The sequence below is a fragment of the Brachyhypopomus gauderio genome, chromosome 10 (genome assembly GCF_052324685.1).
Source record: "Brachyhypopomus gauderio isolate BG-103 chromosome 10, BGAUD_0.2, whole genome shotgun sequence".
NCBI lineage: Eukaryota > Metazoa > Chordata > Actinopteri > Gymnotiformes > Hypopomidae > Brachyhypopomus > Brachyhypopomus gauderio.
In genome coordinates this window covers 8,694,199-8,717,261 of record NC_135220.1, presented here as the reverse complement: position 1 = coordinate 8,717,261, position 23,063 = coordinate 8,694,199, and the positions used below count along the sequence as shown (strand labels likewise).

The 23,063-nt window shown below is 45.8% G+C and overlaps 1 long non-coding RNA gene across 1 annotated transcript; it reads left to right on the top strand.

Annotated features, from left to right (window-relative positions):
• Positions 1-11,724: 11,724 nt before the first annotated feature.
• LOC143525370 (uncharacterized) lies at positions 11,725-15,619 on the top strand. The gene is made up of 2 exons (XR_013133627.1): positions 11,725-13,049; positions 13,679-15,619. It is a non-coding gene; the product is annotated as an uncharacterized LOC143525370 (long non-coding RNA).
• The last annotated feature ends 7,444 nt before the right edge of the window (positions 15,620-23,063 follow it).

The following is a 23,063-nucleotide window of genomic DNA, read 5'->3' as shown; positions in this document are numbered from 1 at the left end:
TATCAGTCATTAAAATATTCTTATACACACAAACGTCTGTTGGCGTATGTCGCGTTATATTAAATCAGTCATCCCTTCTCACGTGCGATTGATTATCTATTGGTGTGGATGGGGAGTGTGTGTAACTGAATGATTATCTAGGTGCCCCTCACCCATCTGAGCACAGGTCATCAGTGAACATGACCTGAGCGTGATTGGGCTGGAGAATCCTGGACCACGTCAGCTCTCCCCCTCGGGCACCCAGGCCCACAAAGTACTCGATACATTCTGCTAGTCCTCCAACAGGGGCGATCTGTTTGATATCGAAAAAATAGTATGCGTAGTATGTCTATGACTGAGACGTCATTGATCTGTCTGGAGTCAGGATGGACCGTGCTGCATAAGGCTCTAGCCCACATCAATACTCTCTTGCCCTCTGACCCCTGGGAGCGATCAATGGGATTGATTGGGAAGGGCAGGGGCAAGAGCAAGGACTACAGACTGTGTGTGTGTGTGTGTGCGCATGTGTGTGTATGAGCATGTGTGTGTATATGTGCATGTGTGTGTATGCGCGTATGTATGTATATATGTGTGTGTGTGTGTATGCGCGTGTGTATGTATGTGTGTGTGTGTGTGTGAGTGTGTGTGTGTGTGTGTCTGTCTGTCTGTCTGTCTGACGCGCTGCTGTAATCCGTCTTCCTCAGTCGTGTTCAGCGGCCCCCAACACAGCCGTCTCACCCAGACGCTGCTTCTGGAAATGAGATCGATGTCATGGTGTCACGCGCGTTCGTCTGTGCCTCATGATGTCATGGTGTCATGCGCGTTCGTCTGTGCCTCATGATGTCATGGTGTCACGCGCGTTCGTCTGTGCCTCATGATGTCATGGTGTCACGCGCGTTCGTCTGTGCCTCATGATGTCATGGTGTCACGCCGTTCGTCTGTGCCTCATGATGTCATGGTGTCACGTGCGTTCGTCTGTGCCTCATGATGTCATGGTGTCACGCCGTTCGTCTGTGCCTCATGATGTCATGGTGTCACGTGCGTTCGTCTGTGCCTCATTCTACCCTGTCGCACGAAGCACATTTACCCGCTCGGCCGCCTGAGCTGCACCGTCCACTAATTCATCAGATTTCATCATTGCGTGTTTTAAAATGTTCTCCTCTTTGTGCTGGGACGTCTGTAGCTTCTGCTGTTGCTTCAGTGGCTGCTGTTTAATGCAGGTCACCCATGTTTCCATGTGAATTAAAGCCTCTTGTACAAGTGCTGTGGGATCCAGTACTGCTACACTGCTACACAAGTGCTAAAGAAGGAGACGAACTCTGCACAGTAGCAGCTTCCACACATGGTGATAATCCCATTTCCTTGTTGCACCTAGCTAGAGTTAACCCTAACCCTAGAGTTAACCCTAACCCTAACCCTAGAGTTAACCCTAACCCTAGGGATAACCCTAACCCTAACCCTAGAGTTAACCCTAACCCTAGGGATAACCCTAACCCTAACCCTAGAGTTAACCCTAACCCTAGGGATAACCCTAACCCTAACCCTAGAGTTAACCCTAACCCTAACCCTAGGGATAACCCTAACCCTAACCCTAGCTAACCAATGTACAGTGTTATAAATGTTGCGTCTTGCCGGGTGACCACGTGGTGGTGCATATGATACAGTCTAAGGTCTCAACATAATGGCATGGACACTCCAAGCAGATGTGTGTTCACATGTTTGTGCCTGTGTTGGCTGTCTCTACCGTGTGTGTGTGTGTGTGTGTGTGTGTAAGTGTGTAAGTGTGTGCGTGAGTGTGCACGCACACTAATGCAGTGGCTGTGCTTCATTGTCTAAAGGTGTGTAACGGCAGCCCACTGCTGACTGTGTGTGTGTGTGTGTGTGTGTGTGTGTGTGCAGGTTGGCTGCTGGCCCAGACACTGCCATAGCAGTAATAGAGTTGATTGATCACCATCACTTCTTTAAGGTCCCTGCAGATTTTACCCACACTACCCACCCCCTTCACACACACACACACACACACACACACACACACACACACACACACACACACACACACACACACACACATACATACACACACACACACTCACACACACACACACTCCTCCACCCTTCCCAGTCCTCAGGCATAGTAGCTTGAACCAGCATGCTGTGCACTGCTATTGATAAACCTGTGTTCAGCCACCAAAGTCGTGTCTCGAACTGGCATGTTTGAAATACAAATCCTCCATATTCTCACACAAGCTTGCACAGACACGGAGTTCTGCATTGCAGTGTGAGGCAGACGTTTGTGAGTTCTGCCGCTTGCGTTAAGCACATCATCAGTGACCTCTGCCTCATCTGATGCCCTCCCCTCTCTGGCTGTCAGCGCAGGGGTCACGACCCTCATCCATGCCAGAGTGGGGAGGGTTCTGGCAGGAGGTCAGGGGTTGGGAGATTAAACCCGGGCCATCGCGAGCCTCCCAGACAGATAAATCAACTGTCATCTCATTTCATCAGACGTGTCTGCTCCTTGGAGACGTGTCAGACACTCGGGCTGGCTGGGCTCTTTTTCTTTTTTCTTTTTTGTTTGCGCAGTATCACCAGGAACCAAAAAAGACCCTGTTTCTGGTTCTGGTGAAGGAGTCACTGAGGACTTCACGAGCTTGTGGGGTTTGTTCTTTTGGCTGAAACGTTGATGAGCTGCTGTGGCTTGTGTCACATGGAGCTGAGCTAAAGTGCCGGTTCTTCCCCACAGGCACACCGGTCAGCACTCGTCCCGCTCCAGACGTCTGGTCCCCAGACCTGCTAGGCACAGCCCTGCTAGGCACAGACCTGCTAGGCACAGCCCTGCTAGGCACAGACCTGCTAGCACAGACCTGTGTATGTTCCCCTTGTCTCTCCTGTAACTCCTAATATATTGTTTTCATGACTCTCATATCTCAATAACGTGTGTGAATTTGCTGTGCTATCATCCACTGATTTTATTATAAAATCCTTTTCACATTTAGCATTATTATATGAAATTGTGATGTCAGAATAGTTAAATTGTGGTTTTTGACTGCATGTGCCTTATTTTACAGACCTAGACACCCACACCAAGTACAGCCCAGTATTATACTGCTGCACAGCAGGGAGAGGGGGGCTTCATTTCTGTGCGTCATTTCAGAAAATGTGGTCACAATATTTTGACACACCCCATGTGTGTGGGGCAGAGGAGAGCTCAGTGGTGAGATCTCCAACATAGCCCCCCCCCCCCCCCTCCACTGGCTGCTTGTGTGCATGTGTGTGCACGTGTGTGTGTGCACGTGTGTTTGTGTATGTGCGTGCATGTGTGTGTGTGTGTGTGCACGTGTGTTTGTGTATGTGCGTGCATGTGTGTGTGTGTGTGCACGTGTGTTTGTGTATGTGTGTGCATGTGTGTGTGTGTTTTTTCTCTTCTCTAAAAGAAAGCATTGATCAGTGCAGGAGGAAGGATTGCAGCAGCAGTGTGTGGATGGAAAGAGCGTGTGAGACAGATGAGAGAGGGAGGGAGAGAGAGGGAGAGAGAGGGAGGGAGGGCGGTCGCCGTGACTCTCACACTTGCTGAGGTGCTGGAGAGGCTCTACCCCACCAGCCCAGACAGGTGCATCACCCTGACGGGGGAGTGGGAGGGGGGCGGGGCATGATCCACCCGGAGGATTTTGGTGATTTTGGTGAGTGGTGGTTTCTAGTACTGGGGTGCATGTCAGTGGGATGGAAACTGCATGAGAGGCGACGGGAGAAGCAGCAGAGCTCGTAGCCGCGGTCCTGAGACTGTGTGGGTGGAGGTGACGAGTGATGGGGCTGCTGCAGGGTGGGGCGGAGGTGGGGGCAGGAGGGGGGAGGAGGCAGGAGGGGGGATTAGACGGCTGCCTCTTTCTCTCTCCTGTGGCACCTCAGTGAGCCTCTGTCTGGCGCAGCCCACAGGGAGAACTCACCCCTCCTCCTCTTAGTCTCAGTGTTGTGCTCTTTTCGTTGAGATTCTTCAAACATAAATGACAAAGTGCACGTCTTAGAACTGACAGGGTGTTTGTTTTAGCGTGTGTGTGTGTGTGTGTGTGTGTGTGTGTGTGTGTGTAAGAGAGAGAGAGACAGAGAGAGAGAGAGAGAGAGAGAGAGAGAGAGAGAGAGAGAGAGAGAGGGAGGTGTCTGTTTCAGGTTGTTTAAGTCGTTCTCATTTCCGGCAGCGTACACACTCCTTCTTGGCTCCCCAAGGAGAAGGAAGCCGCTTGAATGTTTGTGGGGGAGGAGTCTGGAAGGTGTGTGTGTGTGTGCGCGCATGCGTGCGTGTGTAAGTATGTGTGTGTGTGTGTGTTAATGCGCATGCGCGTGTGTGTGTGCGTGTGTGCATACATGTGCAACCGTGGCAAAAAATGACATACAAATGTTTTGGCGTGTGTGTGCTGTGGATGGCGGTCCGGTGTGAGGACCAGTGAAACGGCAGAGAGAAGCCAAGCGCCTGCTGACATTGATCGGTCTGGCGATCTCAGCTGAGACGAATGCCGAAGGCTGAACGGCTCTTTCCACCCCACGAACTCCGGCACAGTGGTGTCGAATCCTGTAAGCCTGAATGACAACTTAGTCCAGCAGCTCCTGTGCAGCGTGGAGCGCACCACTGTGGGTTGAGGAGGTGGAGGAGTGCGGGTGTGACGGGGGTGTTGGGGAGGAGGTGTGGTAGAGTACTGTGTGAGTTAAAGAGCTGCAGGATGGGGGAGTGTCGAAGGAGAAACGTAAACGCCGCCGATCTGCGTCTCGCATGTTTTTTTTGTGTGTGTTGCTGCTGTCGAGTCGTTTATCGGAAGCGAGAAGCCTGGGTCCCCCCCCCTACACCCCCCCTCCCCTATGCCCCCACCCACCCCACCTCACCCCCCCAGTCTGAGCGGCTGCAGACAGGGGCCAGCACCTCTGCCAGTCAGTGGCGCTAGCTGGGGATACGGAAGGTGAGGCATACAGACGGATGCTGTGGCTGAGGCTCTGAGGACAAAGAGGGGAGTGAGGGAGAGAGGGAGAGAGGGAGGCTAGCTGTCTGACTGGGGGTTTCCCTCAGCCAACAAAGGCTAGTTAGCGCGGAGCAGCACAGACATCATCGCTGCATGTTCAACGGAGGAAATGAAAGTCTGGAGAGCCTCTGTGCCATTTTCAACTCCTCTGTTGTTTTTTTGTGTTTTTCTTCTTTTCTTTTGCTTGTTCAACTGTCCTTATTGATTGTCTCGTCTGTTTGGCGGCAAGCAGGCGGTTCCGAGCTCCGACCGGTCGGGTCGGGCTGGGTGCGCCGTGATCAGGATCGTTGTGACTCACATGGAGCGGCTATGAATGTGGGGATAAGTTATCTGTGGCAGACGGGGGTGGGGGGGGGGGGACGACAAAAACAGGGACAGTGTGTGGGGTTTTTTTTTCCTTCTGGCCCGTCTGCCAGTGTTGTTGGACGGAACCAGACCACGCTGTGGCCCGCTAAGCCGGCTGGAGCCGGATGCTCGCTGAACAAACAGCAGTCAGTTTGGAGACCATGGGAGAAGACAGGGAAGTGTGTATGTGTGTGGGTGGGTGTGTGTGTGGGTGTGGGGGTGTGTGTGGTGTATGTGTGTGTGAGTGAGAGAGAGAGAGAGAGAGAGAGAGAGAGGAGGGGGAGAGGGAGTGAGGGGAGAGGGGGAGAGAGAGAGAGGAGGGGGAGAGGGAGTGAGGGGAGAGGGGGAGAGAGACCAGTGCTTCATCCCCACGCCACTGCGCCTTCACCGAACCTGCTGTGCTTCTCCTGTTCCCTGAGACCCTAACTTGTGAGCTCTCTGAATGCAAAATCACGGGTTAGGCTCTTGGGTCCTGGGCGGAGGGCAAGAACGACTCGGGACTTCAGCCAGAACCTGGCGATGCGGGGGAGACTGCATGGGGGCGGCAGACAGAACCTGTACTGATGTCTGGGAGCTGAGGGTACACAGTGCAGTGGACGAAAAACAGATCGGGGACACCCTGCACAAGAACCAGGGAACCCCTGCAAACCGACCAGGGAGACCCTGTTGAAGGCAACCACTACAGCAGTCTGAGGACTCAATGGCTGTCTCCATGAGCCCTCGCTGCAGGTGTCCACACATCGTTCCTCCGTACGGCGCGGCGCACAAGGGTGGCGGAGAGCTGGAGAAGTGGTATGGACTCTTTGAAGTGAAACTTTGAAGGGAAGCTCAGGCTCCATTCTGCGCTGCCACTGCTTTCCTGCGCAGGCCGGTGACCAGAGAGACTGCGTCAGATATGACTCTGCAGTCTGACTGAGTCAGACCCACAATGGAGATTTCAGCATGCTTAGCTTAGATACTAAACTTGTGCTTGTCACCTGCTTACTTATCCATGTCATATCATATCCCAACCCACTGCATATCGAGTGAATAAAAATGTGATTGTTTTGCAGCATCTGTTATTGAATGTCACACTTCTTGATTTACAGGAATTTAATGTTTGACAAATGTGGGAGGGGGGAAGGGTTTAGGGGGGGGGGGGGGCACAGATTGATCCTTGGGCAGGTTCATATGCTTACATGCAAACATCAGTCCACAAAGTAAAACATCGATGTAGTCGTAAGCATACAAAAGGCGATGCCTGTGGTTGATACATGTGGGGGACAGCAGTCCGCACACCCGCACCACACGTGAGGGGCAGCAGTCTGCACACTCGCACCACACGTGGGGGGCAGTCTGCACACCCGCACCACACGTGGGGGGCAGCAGTCTGCACACCCGCACCACTGCAGTATGCCTCTCCTTCCTCCTTCTCTCTGCTTCTCCCCTCGTCAACACGCAACCATAGAGCGAGCAAACACACACTCTTGCCTCACCACGCCGCTGTTTGCTGTAATAGATTTTTCTCTTCGCCCAAAGTTTGACTCCCGCTATGATTTTTCTGGTGTAGTCCCGGCACACAGCCTCATGTCTACTCACGCCGGTGCGGCACATGCTTCATCTTTCTGATGCCCACCTGCATGTCTGGCTAATATGTCAGGATGTGGCTTCACTCTCCTCAGATATGACATTTCACAGAAGACCTGCAGACCAGCCGGGCTCTCTCCCCCCATCTCTCTCCCCCCATCTCACTCCCCCCATCTCACTCCCCCCATCTCTCTCCCCCCATCTCTCTCCCCCCATCTCACTCCCCCCATCTCACTCCCACCATCTCACTCCCCCCATCTCACTCCCCCATCTCACTCCCACCATCTCACTCCCCCCATCTCACTCCCCCCATCTCACTCCCACCATCTCACTCCCCCCATCTCACTCCCACCATCTCACTCCCCCCATCTCACTCCCACCATCTCACTCCCACCATCTCACTCCCACCATCTCACTCCCCCCATCTCACTCCCACCATCTCACTCCCACCATCTCACTCCCCCCATCTCACTCCCACCATCTCACTCCCCTCCCCACCTCCAGAGAGCTCAGCTCATTACGTGTTGCACCAATTTTGTCATTTGTCCTCCCTGGAGTGTTTAACTTTTTAAAATCTAATTTTGTTAAATTACCCACATTAGAAATGCCGTTTTCAAAACAATTGATTTTCTGTCTGACGTTCTTGCTCTCATCCTCTCACCGTCTCTCTGGCTCTAATTATATTTTCTCCTCCTATTTGGTCTCACACTGAACAATGATGCCAACTCATCAGTATGAGTCTTTGCCACAGAGCCCCCAGCAATGGCTGAAGTGTGTGGTCCTCCAGGCATACCAAGCAGCCCGCTCCAGCTCAGCCTGCCCCAACCCCAGCCCTCCCCAGCACAGCCCGCCCCAGCTCAGCCCGCCCCAGCCTGGTGCCACCACGGGGCCAGACACTTTTATTACACTCTGTCTGACACCCACCAAAGCCTGGCAGCACCAGAGTGATGATGAAATCCACCTCCCGCCCGCATGGCCCCTCCTCTCACTCGCCCGCCTGGCCCCTCCTCCCACTCCCCTGCCTGGCTCCTCCTCTCACTCGCCCGCCTGGCCCCTCCTCTCACTCGCCCGCCTGGCCCCTCCTCCCACTCCCCCGCCTGGCCCCTCCCCACCAAGACACACAGCACGCTTCTACGAGCCGCCGCTCATCTGAACAGTCCTATAAATATTCCCGCCCCCCTCCTCCGAGTGCTGTGCTGCCTCTGAAAGATGTGGTGGAACTCAGTAGTGCCGCACAAATGAAACCAGACAAATAAATAAATAAAAAGAAAAATAAATACCTGCAATAAAATATAATGTTCTATATAATGTTATATGTTATACACAATGTTTAATAAACTGGCAAATTGGTGTGTTCCTAAGGGGCAGGCGAGGACACTACCCCTCTTCCTTTTCTGCGATATTTATGGATTTGGCTGACAGTGCTTTGTGATATCTGTCATCTGTGTGTGTGTGTCCAAGCTACAAATTGTTCTTCTCCATATTGATGTGTTAGTGAAGCAGCCTGACACACATGTGACGCTAGACAAACCAACAGACACAAAATTCTTTACAGACAGAAACTGCAACGCTGATTCAAGAACAGTCATTTACATTAGAAGGCGGAACACTATGCCAAGGCAATCTACACATAGATAGCAGACTACTTATAGATATGCCTCTGCCTGATTAAAGTGTTTTTAAACTTTAACATTTAAGTGTTTATACCTCTGTTTAAACATCTCAAGCTTTAATTTGGATGGTGCGTCTTCTAATAAAAGAAGGAACTAGCATTTTCAAAAATGAACAAACCTTTTCATGCTCCTGCCTTTTGTCATTAGTTTGGGCATCAGCGTTTGTCATCTGGTCATGATCACTCGTCTTTTCTTTCTGTTGAGATAGTATTGGCAGGAGTCCTCATCCGTCCATTGCAAGGACAGTTCCATTTGAAGTGCTTCTCTATTTTAGGGTCTTTGTGCAATAGATTTATTTCTTTTTAGCAAGCTGTTAACTATCCTGCGACACTAATGCTGCTGACTCTGTATCAACACTAGAGGTGTCTAACTTCAATCTATCGATCTGCAGTTTTGCCTTCATTCAATTCAAACATTCATTGAGTACAAATGATAATAATAATAATAATAATAATAACAACACTGACATTATTAGAGGATTAGAAATATTATAATACTGACAATGCAGTATTCCTTTGAATTTCACATTCAATCCATATTTTTAAGAGTTGGTAGCATGAGATTAGTGCAGTTTTTTTTAAGACACATGATAACATTTTTCCACACATTCAAACCAGACTGCTGCTGAACCTTATCCATCGTCTCACCTGTCTTTGTTTTAGAGACGCACAGATAGTTCCATCGTTAAATGTCAAGCACTTAAGGCCAATACTGGCAGACACTGAATTAAAGGAGAGTACCACAGGGTGAGTCGGAGACCCTGTGTACCGCACAGCCCATGTTCTTCAGCATTAGAGGCTTTAATGTCAGAGCTTTAAGGTGTCAGAGGCCTTACTGTTTAAGTTCAACAACCATCTCATGCCAGGAAGGCTGAGCAGCTCAGCACTTTCAGACTGGACACCGGTTGCAACGTACGGTGTCAGAATAACGAGGATCTGATTACAGCTTGATTTTCTTATTGATTGTCAGGAATTGCCATCCAGAGGCTCGGCGGACATCTTACCAGACTAAATCAGTGGGAGAAACAGCCTGTCTGATAGCAGAGTCAGGGAGTGTTTGTGTGTGTGTGTGAGTGTGTATGTTCGTGTGAGTTTGTGTGAGTGTGTGCACACGTGTGTGTGGGAGGGTGCGGATGGAGAGTCTGACGTCTGAGTTTCCAGACACTGCAGCAGGAGGTCAGACAGTCACCTGAACACAATCACCAGCTCTGTTCTAATCAGGGTCCAGTCCTGCCTTCTCCCACATCAAACACGGCTGGGCTCTCTGTCCTGCAGCCATGCAAAACAACCCCACTCCGGCCACTCAGCTAGGGCCCTCCAGCCACCCAGACACAGGGCGCTTGGGTTAAAGGCTGCTATCATTAGTGCTGGCACCAGCACTGCAGCCGCAGCCAGATTTGAGCTTCTGGTTCCCGGCGTGACGGTGTTGTGGCAGTTGTGCGATACAATATCCATACGGATGTTCTCTTGTCCAGAGCTGAGAACCAGGAACGTGTTTGAGGTTCACTGCTCCATCAGCATGTCCGATTGTGTCTTTATTTCTGTGTTTGTGGCTGTATGTTGGAACACAGTTGAGTAAAAGTGTTACCCAGAACCACCTGCCTCCCTGTCCAGGTTCCCTCCTATACCCTCTCTCTCCCTCTCACCCTCCTTTATCTCTCCTTCCCTCTTCCTCTCTCCCCATCGCTCCTCTCTTCTGTTCTCTCTGTGAAAACCCGGTTCCAGGGTTCCCGCCCGTCTTTCGATGATCTCTGTGGAGCTGCTTTGGAGGTGTTGCCAGGGAAACGCAGTATCTGGCTGCTGGCTTGCTGGAGTTATTGAACCGGGGAGGTTAGTCAGGATAGAGGATAGTTAGGCCGTGCCTTATGGCCCAGGTTTTCCTGCAGTCGTGGCAGTGACATGACCCCCGCGGGACAGCTGATGGCCAGCAGGCGGCGCTGCAGGTGTGGCTGCTCCGTAACTAGCCCCAACTTTCTGTTCTAGATTTGCACAAAGACATACACCCACACACATGTGCATCACACGCCCCTGTGTAAAGCACTGTTTGTGGTTGCGTAAATCGTGTGTGACCTGTGTTTGTGTTCATGATTGGCAGCTGAAGGGAGCTGGCTGTGGGAACTTCAGTGAAGTTGTTCTGTGAGGGAAAGAGACTGTGACACACACACACATACACACACTTGTACATACACGACCCAGCTAGAGGTCTTGCTTTGTACTGAAACTCACAGTGAGCTTTGGCAGGGAAACTCGTACATCTGCTTTCCTGCATCCTTAAGTTGAGTCTCAGCCGCCCAGGACAAAGAGACAGATCTGCCTAAAGGAAAAAGAATCCAGGCCTTAATAAACAGTATAACATAAATTATGTAGCCTCTTGATTTTGTTGTTTAAATGTACCTCACTGACTCATGTTCTCATCCGTCTTGTTTTAAGAGTACACAGTGACGTAGCTTCCAGGTAATGCTGAAACCTCTTTAGTCTGTCACACATCATCTCTGCTATAAATCTGCCTACGTAGCTACAGAAAATGACAGGGTGCTTCTTTTGTTGTTCTTACACTACACATGAATGAGAGAGTGTTCATGCAGAATCTTCTCAATTTAATGAGATGAACTGTATGACTTTGCCCAGGGGTCATTTGGATTGACTTAAAGAGTTTTTCACCCTCGTGCTGAGGGCCCTGCATGAGTCTTCTACTCTCCTTCAGCGGTTTACCTGCAGTGTGTGTATGCGTGCATTGGAGCAAGAACAGCTGGTAAGTGCTGCGTATACAGAAAGCGCATAGTCACGACCACACATATATATTCATGCTGAGGACAAGGTAAAGTGAAAGACAGGGGACAGTGTAGACCTCAGAGTAGCCTGTACACACACACACACACTGAGATAGGGAGTTGGGACAGTCATGTTAAACACTGTATTTGAGGCAGAAACATACACAAACACGCACACACAGACTCAGTGACACAATGTTTCTATGGATTCATTTTGATATTTTTTTAGTTTTCAATGAATGCATTATTTGTAAGGTGTCCATAACAGTACCAATAAACAATATTCTAAGTAATCTTTTGCATCTTGCCTCTTTTGGAGTAAAGCTAATATGTTGTGTCCTTTGCAATGTATGGTTTTTGTTAGGGATCAATGCTAATATAATAAGGTGTGGATTGTTATTAATATATTGACGGTGTAGATCAATAGATTCTTACATACATTTCAATCACTTAATGCTAGCAAAGACACTACAAGGTTTCTAATTGTAATACAAATAGTAGTGTAATGATTCCATACATAATTGTAAGGATGCGTTCGTACTGAAGAGTATACCTATGGACCTAGATCATGTCTACCTGACTGGATGCGTGTTAAGAGCACTCGGAGGTATTTGTGAGTGTACGTGCGCCCCTCTCTCCTCCCCGCGCGCAGCGACCAGGCTGCAGAGATCATCCATCTCCCTGTCACCCTGCGCCGGCGCAGACAGCGTCTCAGCTCGGGAGCTCGGAGCTGAATCCTAATGCAGCCGTGCCGCTCCCTCCCCCGCCACCCAGGACGGAAAATCGTTAACCCCGCAATCTGGGAACAAAGCAAAGGGCTTAGCCGGTCCTACACGCCCTCACCAGCCCACTTCTATTAACTCCAAACACATCTCCCTGTCCAGAACCGCTCCGCGGCCATATATTACTTTAGCCAAGCTCCCAGATATGCAGTACAAAGAAAAAGCAGTATGTCCGTGTTTTACTTCAGCTAGTTTAGCTGCAGTCCACAGAAACTCTTTGAAGAGTAGTATGTGATTTGTACCCAAGAGAGACGTAAGGAGCCATGAAGTAACGGTATAAATGTGGGTGGATGTCTCGTGTTTTCTCCAGCAAATCCACAAGCCAAACATATCCAAGCTCGTCCAAAAAAAATAAGAAGATAACAAAACGATGCCCTCACATAACGTATGAGACAAAGGAAGGTTTTGGAGTAAATTATTGTAAGGCTCAATCCGATTAAAAACAAACAAACAAAAAAGATCAACAGGGAATATCAAGGTCTCTGTCATTAACATTTCAGACATTTGCTCATTTAACACCAGACGACATCTGCTTTACACCTGGATGAATTACTGAAGCTGATTGAGCTTCAGCAGTAGGCTATATGAATCAGCAATGGTCTTCCGTCAGACCGATTTTCATCTCTTCTAGTTTCATAAGGCCTTGGTTCAAGTTTAACGTCATATTTCACTCCAGTTAAACCCAATGACACTGCCCTATGTCTCAGAGTTCGTATAAGCCCCTCTCCTCTTTCCAATGGTCTGTTTGTTCAGGCTTTCGTTTCTCATTGACCTGCTATCTGACTGCTGTTCTCCGTAAGAGCTCGCGGGCTGTTTTTATAGCTCTTGGAAGCCATTTCAGGGCACAAGATGTTGTTTTGAACCCGGAGACCCTCTTGGACGCGCGAGTCTGGGAATCGGATCCCCACAAAAGGCGACTTTGATTCGCGTGGTGAGTAAAACAAACGCTCTGCTTGTACACGGTATCAGAATATGCTGACTAATCTTCTGAAGGCGTGCCCCGAGGGATCTCCCGCAAAACCCCCCCAAAAAACAAACTATCGCTCGCAAAAGCCAAACAGACGAGCTCTTCAGAGTTACAAACCCAGCCCATGAACATCACAGCCCAAAGTAAACAGCTGCAAGGAATAAGGAAGAGGGCCTAGCGTTGACAGGCAGCTCCGCGTAGCTTCTTCGTTTCTTGTACGGTCTGATTATTCACGTCTTCTCCCCCACGTGCGATAAATCATTTTAATCCCAATTTACACTACTGGATGTATAAACTTTAGATATGACACGGGAACGAGTGTTATAGTTGTGTTTTCACTTAACGTAATACTTATTTGAAAGAATGCGCTGCTACATAGGGGGACGTGTCCCTGCAATAAATGAAAATGCCTTAAATCGCACTTGTTCTCTGCACATTTGTACACACAGCCTATAAGGTGCAGGGGCGGGGGGTTTAATTAAACACCTATTGATTTCAGTTCACCTTGCACTGTGTGCGCCTCAGACGCCAAGGCCACAGATGATGTATTGATTGCTTTTTTTTTTCCTTTCTTCGCCCCCGCAATGATTGAGACTCCCATAACAATGATGGCGGCCACAGCTGGCTGCGCATCGGCTTGACGGAGCGTTGTGTGCCGCGCTGTAAGCAACACATCGGAACAGCCCAGCCGCGCGCGTCTCTGTCCTTCAGCCGCTCACTGAAGCGCGCTCCCCAAGTGGCGCGCACACAACAACGTCGTTCGCAGCGGGAGCGCGGGATCTGACAGCACCGCTTTTTAGGCTGCGTGCGCCCGCTCCGGAAGACAAGGGAAACATTTATAACATCCTGCCAAACGGGCTGGAAGGCGTCTGGAGACTAGGGAACGTGTCTAATTGGACGAACTGACTTCCCCTTAGGCGGAACGTTCACGGACAAGGTGGAGGGACTCTGTGACCTGGGATTTAAAACTGGGTGTCAAGTATACACATTTTGAATGTTAAATTCGCACGCGGATGTGCTGTGCAAATGACTAGTTTGAAGTCTTCACCACGTTAAATTTGCCCAGTCATGATAATTGATCGTCAAAACACATTACATTTGCTTATACTGTTAGAAAAACATTCTTTAGATGTATTTAGGTTAATGTACCTTGTCACTGTAGGAAACCTCTACTACCCACAGCTGAAGGGCTGTCTAATCTTCCTAATCAACCTGAATATTCAATACGTTTCTGTTGCCTGGCCAAATGCTCTTGAGCAAAGTAAATAACAGGATGCTTTTGGAAGATGCTGATTACATCACATGTTGGAGCTGAATCTCAACCTTTCACATGAAGTGCATTAGGATGAAGGTTCAAGTTCACCTTTTGTATGTCAGTAGGACAAACCACAATGTCATTTTCTGACATTGCTAATTTAACACAGCAGTGTTCCAGCCACAGAGGTCCAGGTTTCCACCTTTCCTTTATCTAGGAGTCAGGAGTTGTGAAAATGTGGCTAACCAGGACCATGAGGCATTTAATCAACTACAGGGAATTACAAAACCCTGAACCAGATTTAAGATCCAGATTTGAATGACACTGATGGAAGAAATCTCAAAAATATGTACAGAAGTTTTTTCCAGAACATAGAACCATAGAGGTGTATCAGCACATGAGAATGCAGTGATGCTAGTGTAGTCACCTACATGAAGCCTGCCACGTTAACTCGGGTCAGCAAAAGCCAACTGCCAACAAAGCAGTAGTCATAAAAAAGGCAAGAAAAATGGACATTATATGTGTGTGTATATATAATATACATACATTTAAATGTTCTAGTCAACATTTGATTTGTTAAGGCAGTCAACTTTAAAGAAAGCACTAGTGAATATGAGAGCTGTCGATTCAACATCTGTGCTATAAATTGAAAGCAGGGGTTTCATTGTCCCACCACCTGCATCAATTCATGTACTAGCTACAGTTAGCGAGGTGGGTGATGACTTCAACCACCTCTGCTTGATTTTAAGCAACAAAACAATCTAGTTAGGCTGTATAAACCGGCCTAAATTAAGTGGCTGACATGGGTAAAGCAAAACGGAGGCTCTTGCTCCACCTAGTGGTCAGTATTCTTAGTACAGCAAAGCAGCGGAGTTTTATTCAGTAGTTGTGTGGGCAAAAGCTAGACTGGCTATTTGAAATACAATTTAAATAATAAAAGCTCTTTTTGACGTTTAGCACTATGAACTACTTTTTTGTCTTCCTTTTGAATCTATTGTGATCTATTTTATAACTTGTGCATATATTTCAGCATTTTATCTCCATCTAGTGGTGAACAACTTATTTTTATTTTATTACATGCGTTCAAGTTTAAAAAATAGATAAAAATAACAAAACAATGTTAGTTTTAAAGTATACATATTACACATTTGTATTTATACAATATGCAGTGAACTAAGTCATGGAAGAGTATTATTTCAGTGCCTTCAAATGTTTGACAAATTTGGAAATATGAATAAAGCTGGACATGGCAGTGTAATAAAACTTCTAAATAGCATAATCATACCATAATCATTTCCATTATTTCAAACCCTTGCTCCTAAAAACTCACTTTTATGATGTCCTTCAACGTTCATCTTTCACACGTGAAAAAACAAACCATATAATGCAGCGGAGATGCACTCTCATCTTTATAAATCAGCGTGTCTTAAATTTAATGTATGACTGCAACAACAGACCAGTGGAGGGCAGCATATATCTATTGTTGGTTTCAGTTTAAAGAAATCAAAATTGAGGGTATTTATTCCATAATTCCATGTAATTCATTCCATTCTTACATGATATGTAGGTCTGGAAATGGCTTAATATACTAATAAATTAACATTATAAGAACTAAGTACATGGCCAGCTGCAAATGGGGTTTGATCATTTATAAGCATTTAGAGTATCAAATCAGACAGAAGGTACAATTATTTAATCAAACATGCTGATGAAATACCCAGCTAATTTGGAAATATCTCTAGCCTAAGTAGCTAATGCAGAAACAGACACCCTTTCAGTAATTCAGCAGACATCTTCCTCAAATTTGATGTTCTATACATGTCCCTGAAGATGTGGGCAGGGCCATTTGAGCAGCGGTTGGCTCAGCTCTCATTTGGAGCAATGCAAAACTGATAGGAATTGATTGCCGTGTTATTACTCTCCGATGTCATCCCCAGTGGTCGACTCGATTAATGCAGGACTGTCAGTGGGCCCGATGATGATCAATGCATTCTGGATGGCTAGTAAGAATACTTAGCTGCGTTTTAATGACCCTAATGCAAAGAGTAAAATTATCATTAAAGTGTCTTATCACAATAGAGGCAGATGGGGGAACACTGTGTGTGTGTGTGTGTGTGTGTGTGTGTGTGTGTGTGTGTGTGTGTGTGTGTGTGTGTGTGTGTGCGTGTGTGTGTTTGCTAATTCATGGGGTAGCACATAAGCCGTTCTGATAGCCTATTCACTACTAGTTAAATCTTTTCAAGTTAAGACAGAAACTTGTATACTCCACTTGAGTGCTACAGAGTTCCACCTGGGCTGTCAAGTCCAGGAAGCGCAAACCATTTCCCTTTCACCTTTCCATGTGAGGCTTAGGGTTAACCTAGGATTAGGGTTAGGGTTAGGGTTGGGGTTAACCTAACCCTAACCCAGGACCACCACTGCCTCGCCAATTAAAAAAAGTCATTTGCTCTGCTGGGTCTGTGTGACCCTCACAAAAATGATGCAGTTTCTCTTCTTCTGTCATTGATCTTATCCTGGTAAAGTAAAAGTCCTCACCAGGATTTTGCTCAAGCTTGCTAGATTTTCTAATTGGTGCAATCCAGGTAAAATTAGTGGAATCAACACAATCCAGGAAGCCTGAGCAAAATCCTGGTGAGGACTTTTACTTTCTGAACCTGGAATTGACACCTCTGATCTTATCTGGAAATATATTACTGGCATCCTGGTGCAATACACATAAAAAGCATTTTCTCCCCCTAGTGTTGGCAAAGAGTCACTGAACAAACTTGCATCTGTGGTTGATTCCCACTGCTTTTCAGCTTTTGCACTCTACTGGGTTGAAATCTAATTTATCTTTCAGATGCAAAGCCTCCAAATGCGATCTGATTGGTTCTGATGTACAGCTCACCTGCCTCTATTTATAGTAGCCCATCATAAACTAATGGTCCTGTGTTCAGTTATTTAAATACTGCTATTACTATCATTATACTACGGAGCCCCGGAGGGGACCTGGGTAAAAAATATATATATAAACGAGGGAATGTTTTACCATTCAAGCACACGTTTTTCTGTAATTTGTGCTCATGAATTATTAATTCGTTCACACGATTAACAATTCGTTCTCATGTTTTCATTAATTCCTCTGCACACACTACTGACCTAAGCGCATACATTGCAGATATAAGGAGAGAGGCAGTAACAGTTCCCTGAAACTATGTACTTTGATTGTTTAGATTTATGCCACAATGAATAGAGATATGCTTATTAGGTCTTATTTTGATTTGCTTATGCGTCATAAGGACATTGTAGCTTCCCTTGCACAGCGGGGAATCTCAATCAGTAAACGGCATCTGAAGCTAATTCTAAGAGTCAGTGATCTGTACCAACGACAATATGCCATGAAGTCTTCCAGAACCTTGAAGCTGGTCAATAATGAAGTCAATAACTTCCTCTATGTTATCATATCGTCGTCAGTATCTGCAATGTATAGCCTACTGCATCTGCAGTTGTTTCATCTGTGTAAAAGGAAAGGTTGGATTTTGATAGAGACATTTTCTTTTGTGTATAATAAGACTGTCTACAAGTTAGCAAAAGAAAGTCCCGTGAGTAAATTAATGAAAATTATTACTGGTTGCATAGCAACAGGTTTTGGTGAGCAGATGTAATTTAGTTTTTCAGACTGAAGGATCTCTTTGATATATGACCTCACAACCTGGAAACAGCAGAACTAGACAAGCTTAGTTTCAACTGGGCCACCATCTAGTGAACAGCATCCCTCACGTGACTGAGCAGAATACTACATGAGAACAGCCAGGACGTCTCCAAAAGAATCATACAGGCTGAGTGGAGCTCTGGGTCTAATCTAGGGTTAACCATACATGCTAATCCTAAACCCTAAACCCTAACCCTAACCTGAATCATACAGGCTGAGTGGAGCTCTGGGCCTAACCTAGGGTTAACCCTAACCCTAAACCTAAACCCTAACTGCTGAGAAAAAACACCTCAGTTTCTCTGGCAGAAACCACTCTGCTATATACTTTGAAATTATTAGTTTCAGTTAATGCTAACAGTATATATTAAACATGTCTCTTGGATTTCATCTGTGCAAATCTTGGTAATATTGACATTATTTTATATAAAATACCTTGACATTTGGGAAAATCTGATTAATTGTTGGTCTTCCTCCATGATCTTGACTGCAGTGTCCAAAAAGTCTTATGTCTTATGTTAACTACATAGCTAACTAACTAATATATGCCTGCTAGCTTGATAATAGCAACATGTAAAAAAAATTCACATGTGGAACACATAATATTGGGCACATTGGAACAACAGCTATAATTACAGTAATTCTCATCACCAGTAACCTGAACATTGATGTGATGACATAAACAAAAGAAAAATGGGTTTTTACTGCGCACTGTGACATTACACAGGAAATGGCATCATTTTCAGACAAGCATTGCATTCATGGGAGATCACGTCCAATAACTTCCCATTTATTGTTCAATAGGCGTAATTGAGTGATGAATGATAACTTCATTTGGAATTTGGATTCTTTATCCCTGAAGAAATTGTAGGGTTACAATTTTTGTACATTTAAGTTTTCATCATACATATTCTCACATTTCCTGGTGTTCAGCCCATCAATGCATTGCTCCGTTAAATGTAGTTTTACTGGATGTGCTACAGATTTTCATAGAACTGATTTTACACACACAGTCCAAATTAGGCACGTTTCAGAGATCATGCAATATTATGATGTTGTTTTTTGTTTTTTTTTTACCTTGACACAACCCTATGTGATCGTGAGAAATGTCAGCCATTTGACTTAATTGCACAGCTGACAGAATTAATCAAGCTGTTGCCGGGGTCTCCTTTTATACCTGATTTATTCCTGACACATCCCAGGGCTGTGAACACTGTCCACAGCTGCGTGGTAAGGAATCTTAACTTCCAGTGTTACTGACTTCTGTCTGACCTCTTCTAATGTCTTCATTCCTGACTGAAGCACTTGAATGACACATGAAGTCTTCATTCTTACTGAATGTTGTCACAGGAAGCAAGATTATTGAAAAGCTTGATTAAATCTGAGACTGTACATCATGAAGTCCAAAAAGACCATTAAGAAATTACAATGCCGTTTTTACGATATACTGTCACACTGTCATGATATATGTACACTGTCATAATGATATATTTTATCTCATTGTAACACTATGAGGTTTTTGACATTATAATAATTATTTTTCCAACAGTATGCCAAAGTATATTCCCTCTGGAAATAAAAGTGAAAATCTGATCATGAGTCACGAGGCTCTTGTCGCTCACATTCTACCAGCTCGAAATAAACCAGGGTGTGTGGGCGACGTGTGGCGAGTGGTTTCGCGTCTTTAAGTTCTGCAGCATTTCATGGCACTGTGTGCACTAGCAACTCTGCTTACTAAAATAAAACATAAAAACAAAACCCAAAACACATTTTCTGTAGTGTCAGTGCTGAGTATCTGTTGGGCTTAAAAGACTCTATACCAGAGAACTGCAGCATTTTCACGTTGTTTTCATGAGACTGGCTATATTATGTTTGTAGGCCCATATACCCTGGAGTTGTTTACAACTTTATTTATTTCCTTTTGTTTGTTTATTATTTCATAAAGCCTAAACCAAAAGGGCAACAAGTGTGGGAATGTTCTCTAAAGAGCAGAGCAAACACTTGTGCAGCCAGGCGTGAGGCCAGTGAGGGAGAGCGATTCCTGTCTTACTCTTAACCCAGATGAACACAAGCAGTTCCTTCTGGCCAGACGTCACGTTTAGCAGTTTAGCATCACATCCAAAGAAGACAAGTCCATAAATATCCTCATATAGAGATACAGCTAAATCATGCCCTTCCTCACACCTCTCATTATTGCTGACAGCAGAGATGGTGGCTAACGTAAGAAGTGCCGTAGTCAAGGTTCCGCTCCCTGTGATGTCTCCAGTGTGTGTGTGTGTGTGTGTGTGTGTGTGTGTGTGTGTGTGTGTGTGTGTGTGTATCCTGTTCATAAAGGGATGCATAGCCATCAGTAGGAACCATGACCCGGTGCACGGTTTGTTCTGACAGAGGAGCATGGCAGACAACTTGACAGGACTACACTGCATGAGGACAGGCACCCTCCGGGCATAGACAGGGTGTGTGGAGGCCAGGGTGATGGGACTCTCACACTGCTGTCAGAACCTGGCTGAAAAGTGACAAAAAAAAAAAACCCATCATAAATGCACAAGTGGTCCCTTAGCTAAAGGTTTCACCTTAAAAAGCCATTGAAAGGCCCGTATGATATCTTCATGACTTATGTGACCACAGTAGAGCAGTTTGGAGTAGAGATGCTCACAAGTCATTTTTTGCATGTCCAAGTCAAGTCTCAAGTCTTTGGCCTCAAGTCCAAGTCAAGTCCCAAATATTTGAGTACATTGCAGTCGCAAATCACTTTATAGTTGTAATGGTCTGTTATGACACTTCTGATGTATAATAGCTTAAACTGGTAAATGAAAAAATACAATTTAAAAAAGCACGTAGGGGAGACCGGGTATGGTTGTAACATGGGGAGAGTTGTAACACCATCAGTTCCACCCATCATGGATAAGATAGGAGTCATATGATCATTCCAGTATTTACCCAATTCCTCCCTGATTCCACATGGTGAATATCAAGGCTGTAAACAGGCACAAGCAGATTCCATCGAGAAAAAACTGATTTTGAGGTGAAAAAGTAAATTTCTGAATCAAGACTATATTTTGTTTAGTACTTATACTATTGCAGATAAAACCACATGAATTATATTACATTAAACTGTAGTTTCTCAGGTAAATTCTGATGCATTTTCCCCTGTTAATTTCAAATCACCTTGCTAATACAACTAGTTAAACAATGTCTGACAGGGGTGGGGTGGGTTGTAACACAGCTTTAAAAAGTGTTACAACCATCACCTTACATACAACTAAGAAAACATTCTTGATTTTTTATAATTTTAAAGAACGACTGACAGAGGTGTGCCTGCAAATGTTAGAAAAAGCATCTGATGAGGTCACAAAGAAGGGCAAGTCAGTCAGATCAGTTGCAAAGGCACATGGTATCTGCCATGTAACACACACACACACACACACACACACACACCCACACACACACACCAGTAGCAAACCGTGACCATTAAACCTGGGCCCGCTCCCAGCCCCAACCCCCCCTAAAAAAAATTATTTCCTCTCTCAATTAACTGCAATAAAGACAAAAAATTGGAAACGACAATACAGCTTTAGAAGCGCAATAAACAATAATATCTGTACTAGATAACTTTTTAAGCAAAATAAGGTTCCAAACAAAATAAGGTTCCACAGCTCCGTGTTCCTCGGAAGTGGAATATATAAACAACTTGCACGAGGTCATCAAAGGACTGAATCGAAACTAGCTAGCGGTAGTATGCTAACGACAGCTAGCGTCGCCACAGCAGGCGGAAATTATAATACAGTTAAGCCCGCCCACTAAGAGGGAAAATGTTTATGCAAATAACGCATTACATTTTTAAAAGATCAAGATTGACAGGGTTCTTGCACTTAGCCTGGCTCGGTGAGGGCGCCTTATGAGGTTTCCATGACTGAACAACCTCTGTACTGGTGCACTGGTGGCAAGTCGATACCAAGTTAACTAGGTAAACATTAGGTTGTTATAAGTCACACACTAATTGTGATGCTAAGCTTGTTTGTAGCAGATGCTAATAACCTTTCAGGCAGTGACTAACCTTTCTGGGTGAGCTTTCAGGTGGTGAATAAAATTAGATGTGGTGGAACCAGCGTCCTGTATTTTTATGCCACACACACTGCAGTTTGCTGGGAAGTGAAAAGCATACAGACAGGCAGAGAAGAAATTGTCAAATGAAACACAAAAGAACATTACAAATAAAAGATTGTTCACGAGTCTCAAATCATGAAGTCGAGTCGGAAGTCTTTTGAATGCAAGTCTTAAGTCGAGTCTGAAGTCACTGTATATGCGACTCGTGTATGAGTCCCAAACTCGAGTCCCCATCTCTGGCTTTGTTACTGTAGCTACTATAAAGGTTACATGATTACATGTGATTTCCAAGTCAGAATGTATTTTTGAGTAATCTTCTGTATTCTTATTTGATGCTATTTTTGTTAACTATTTTGTCTCTTATTTTGTCACTTCCGCTGAGACGCCGTTTATGTCCAGAAAGCGTAAAATTAGTTCTCTCCTTTTTGTTAGCTGGCGCCGTCAGGTGCAGGGTGAGTAAGAGATGCTTGTATTAAGTTAAAGATCAGCCATAAACTATCTTTGGAAGAAGGTAAATTGATGTTTATTGGTACATACAAAATTAAGAAGACTCCAAGACAATTTCCTTCCATAGCATGCAGCCAACGAGGTAATCTGTGAAGTTTGTATGTTATTTTCCTATTACATTATTTGCTATCATGTATGCTACCTAGCTAACGTGCTGTTTTTATGTCTAATACTGTGTATTAGTTTTCATGGTTTGATGTGGAGAAGACTTCAGTAAAACCCGTTAAAGAAAACCACTTGTGTCTGCTTGTGCATCGGGGGGGAGTTATAGTGAAAACTCGAACTGTCCATCGACGCAAGTGGTCGATACAGAAGACGATGAGCCAGCTAGTCTCAACGCGGTCACTCCGACGCAGCGAGTGTTTACCTGGACTAGCAGATGAGTGAAAATTGCGCACGTCCACGTACCACACGAGCAACA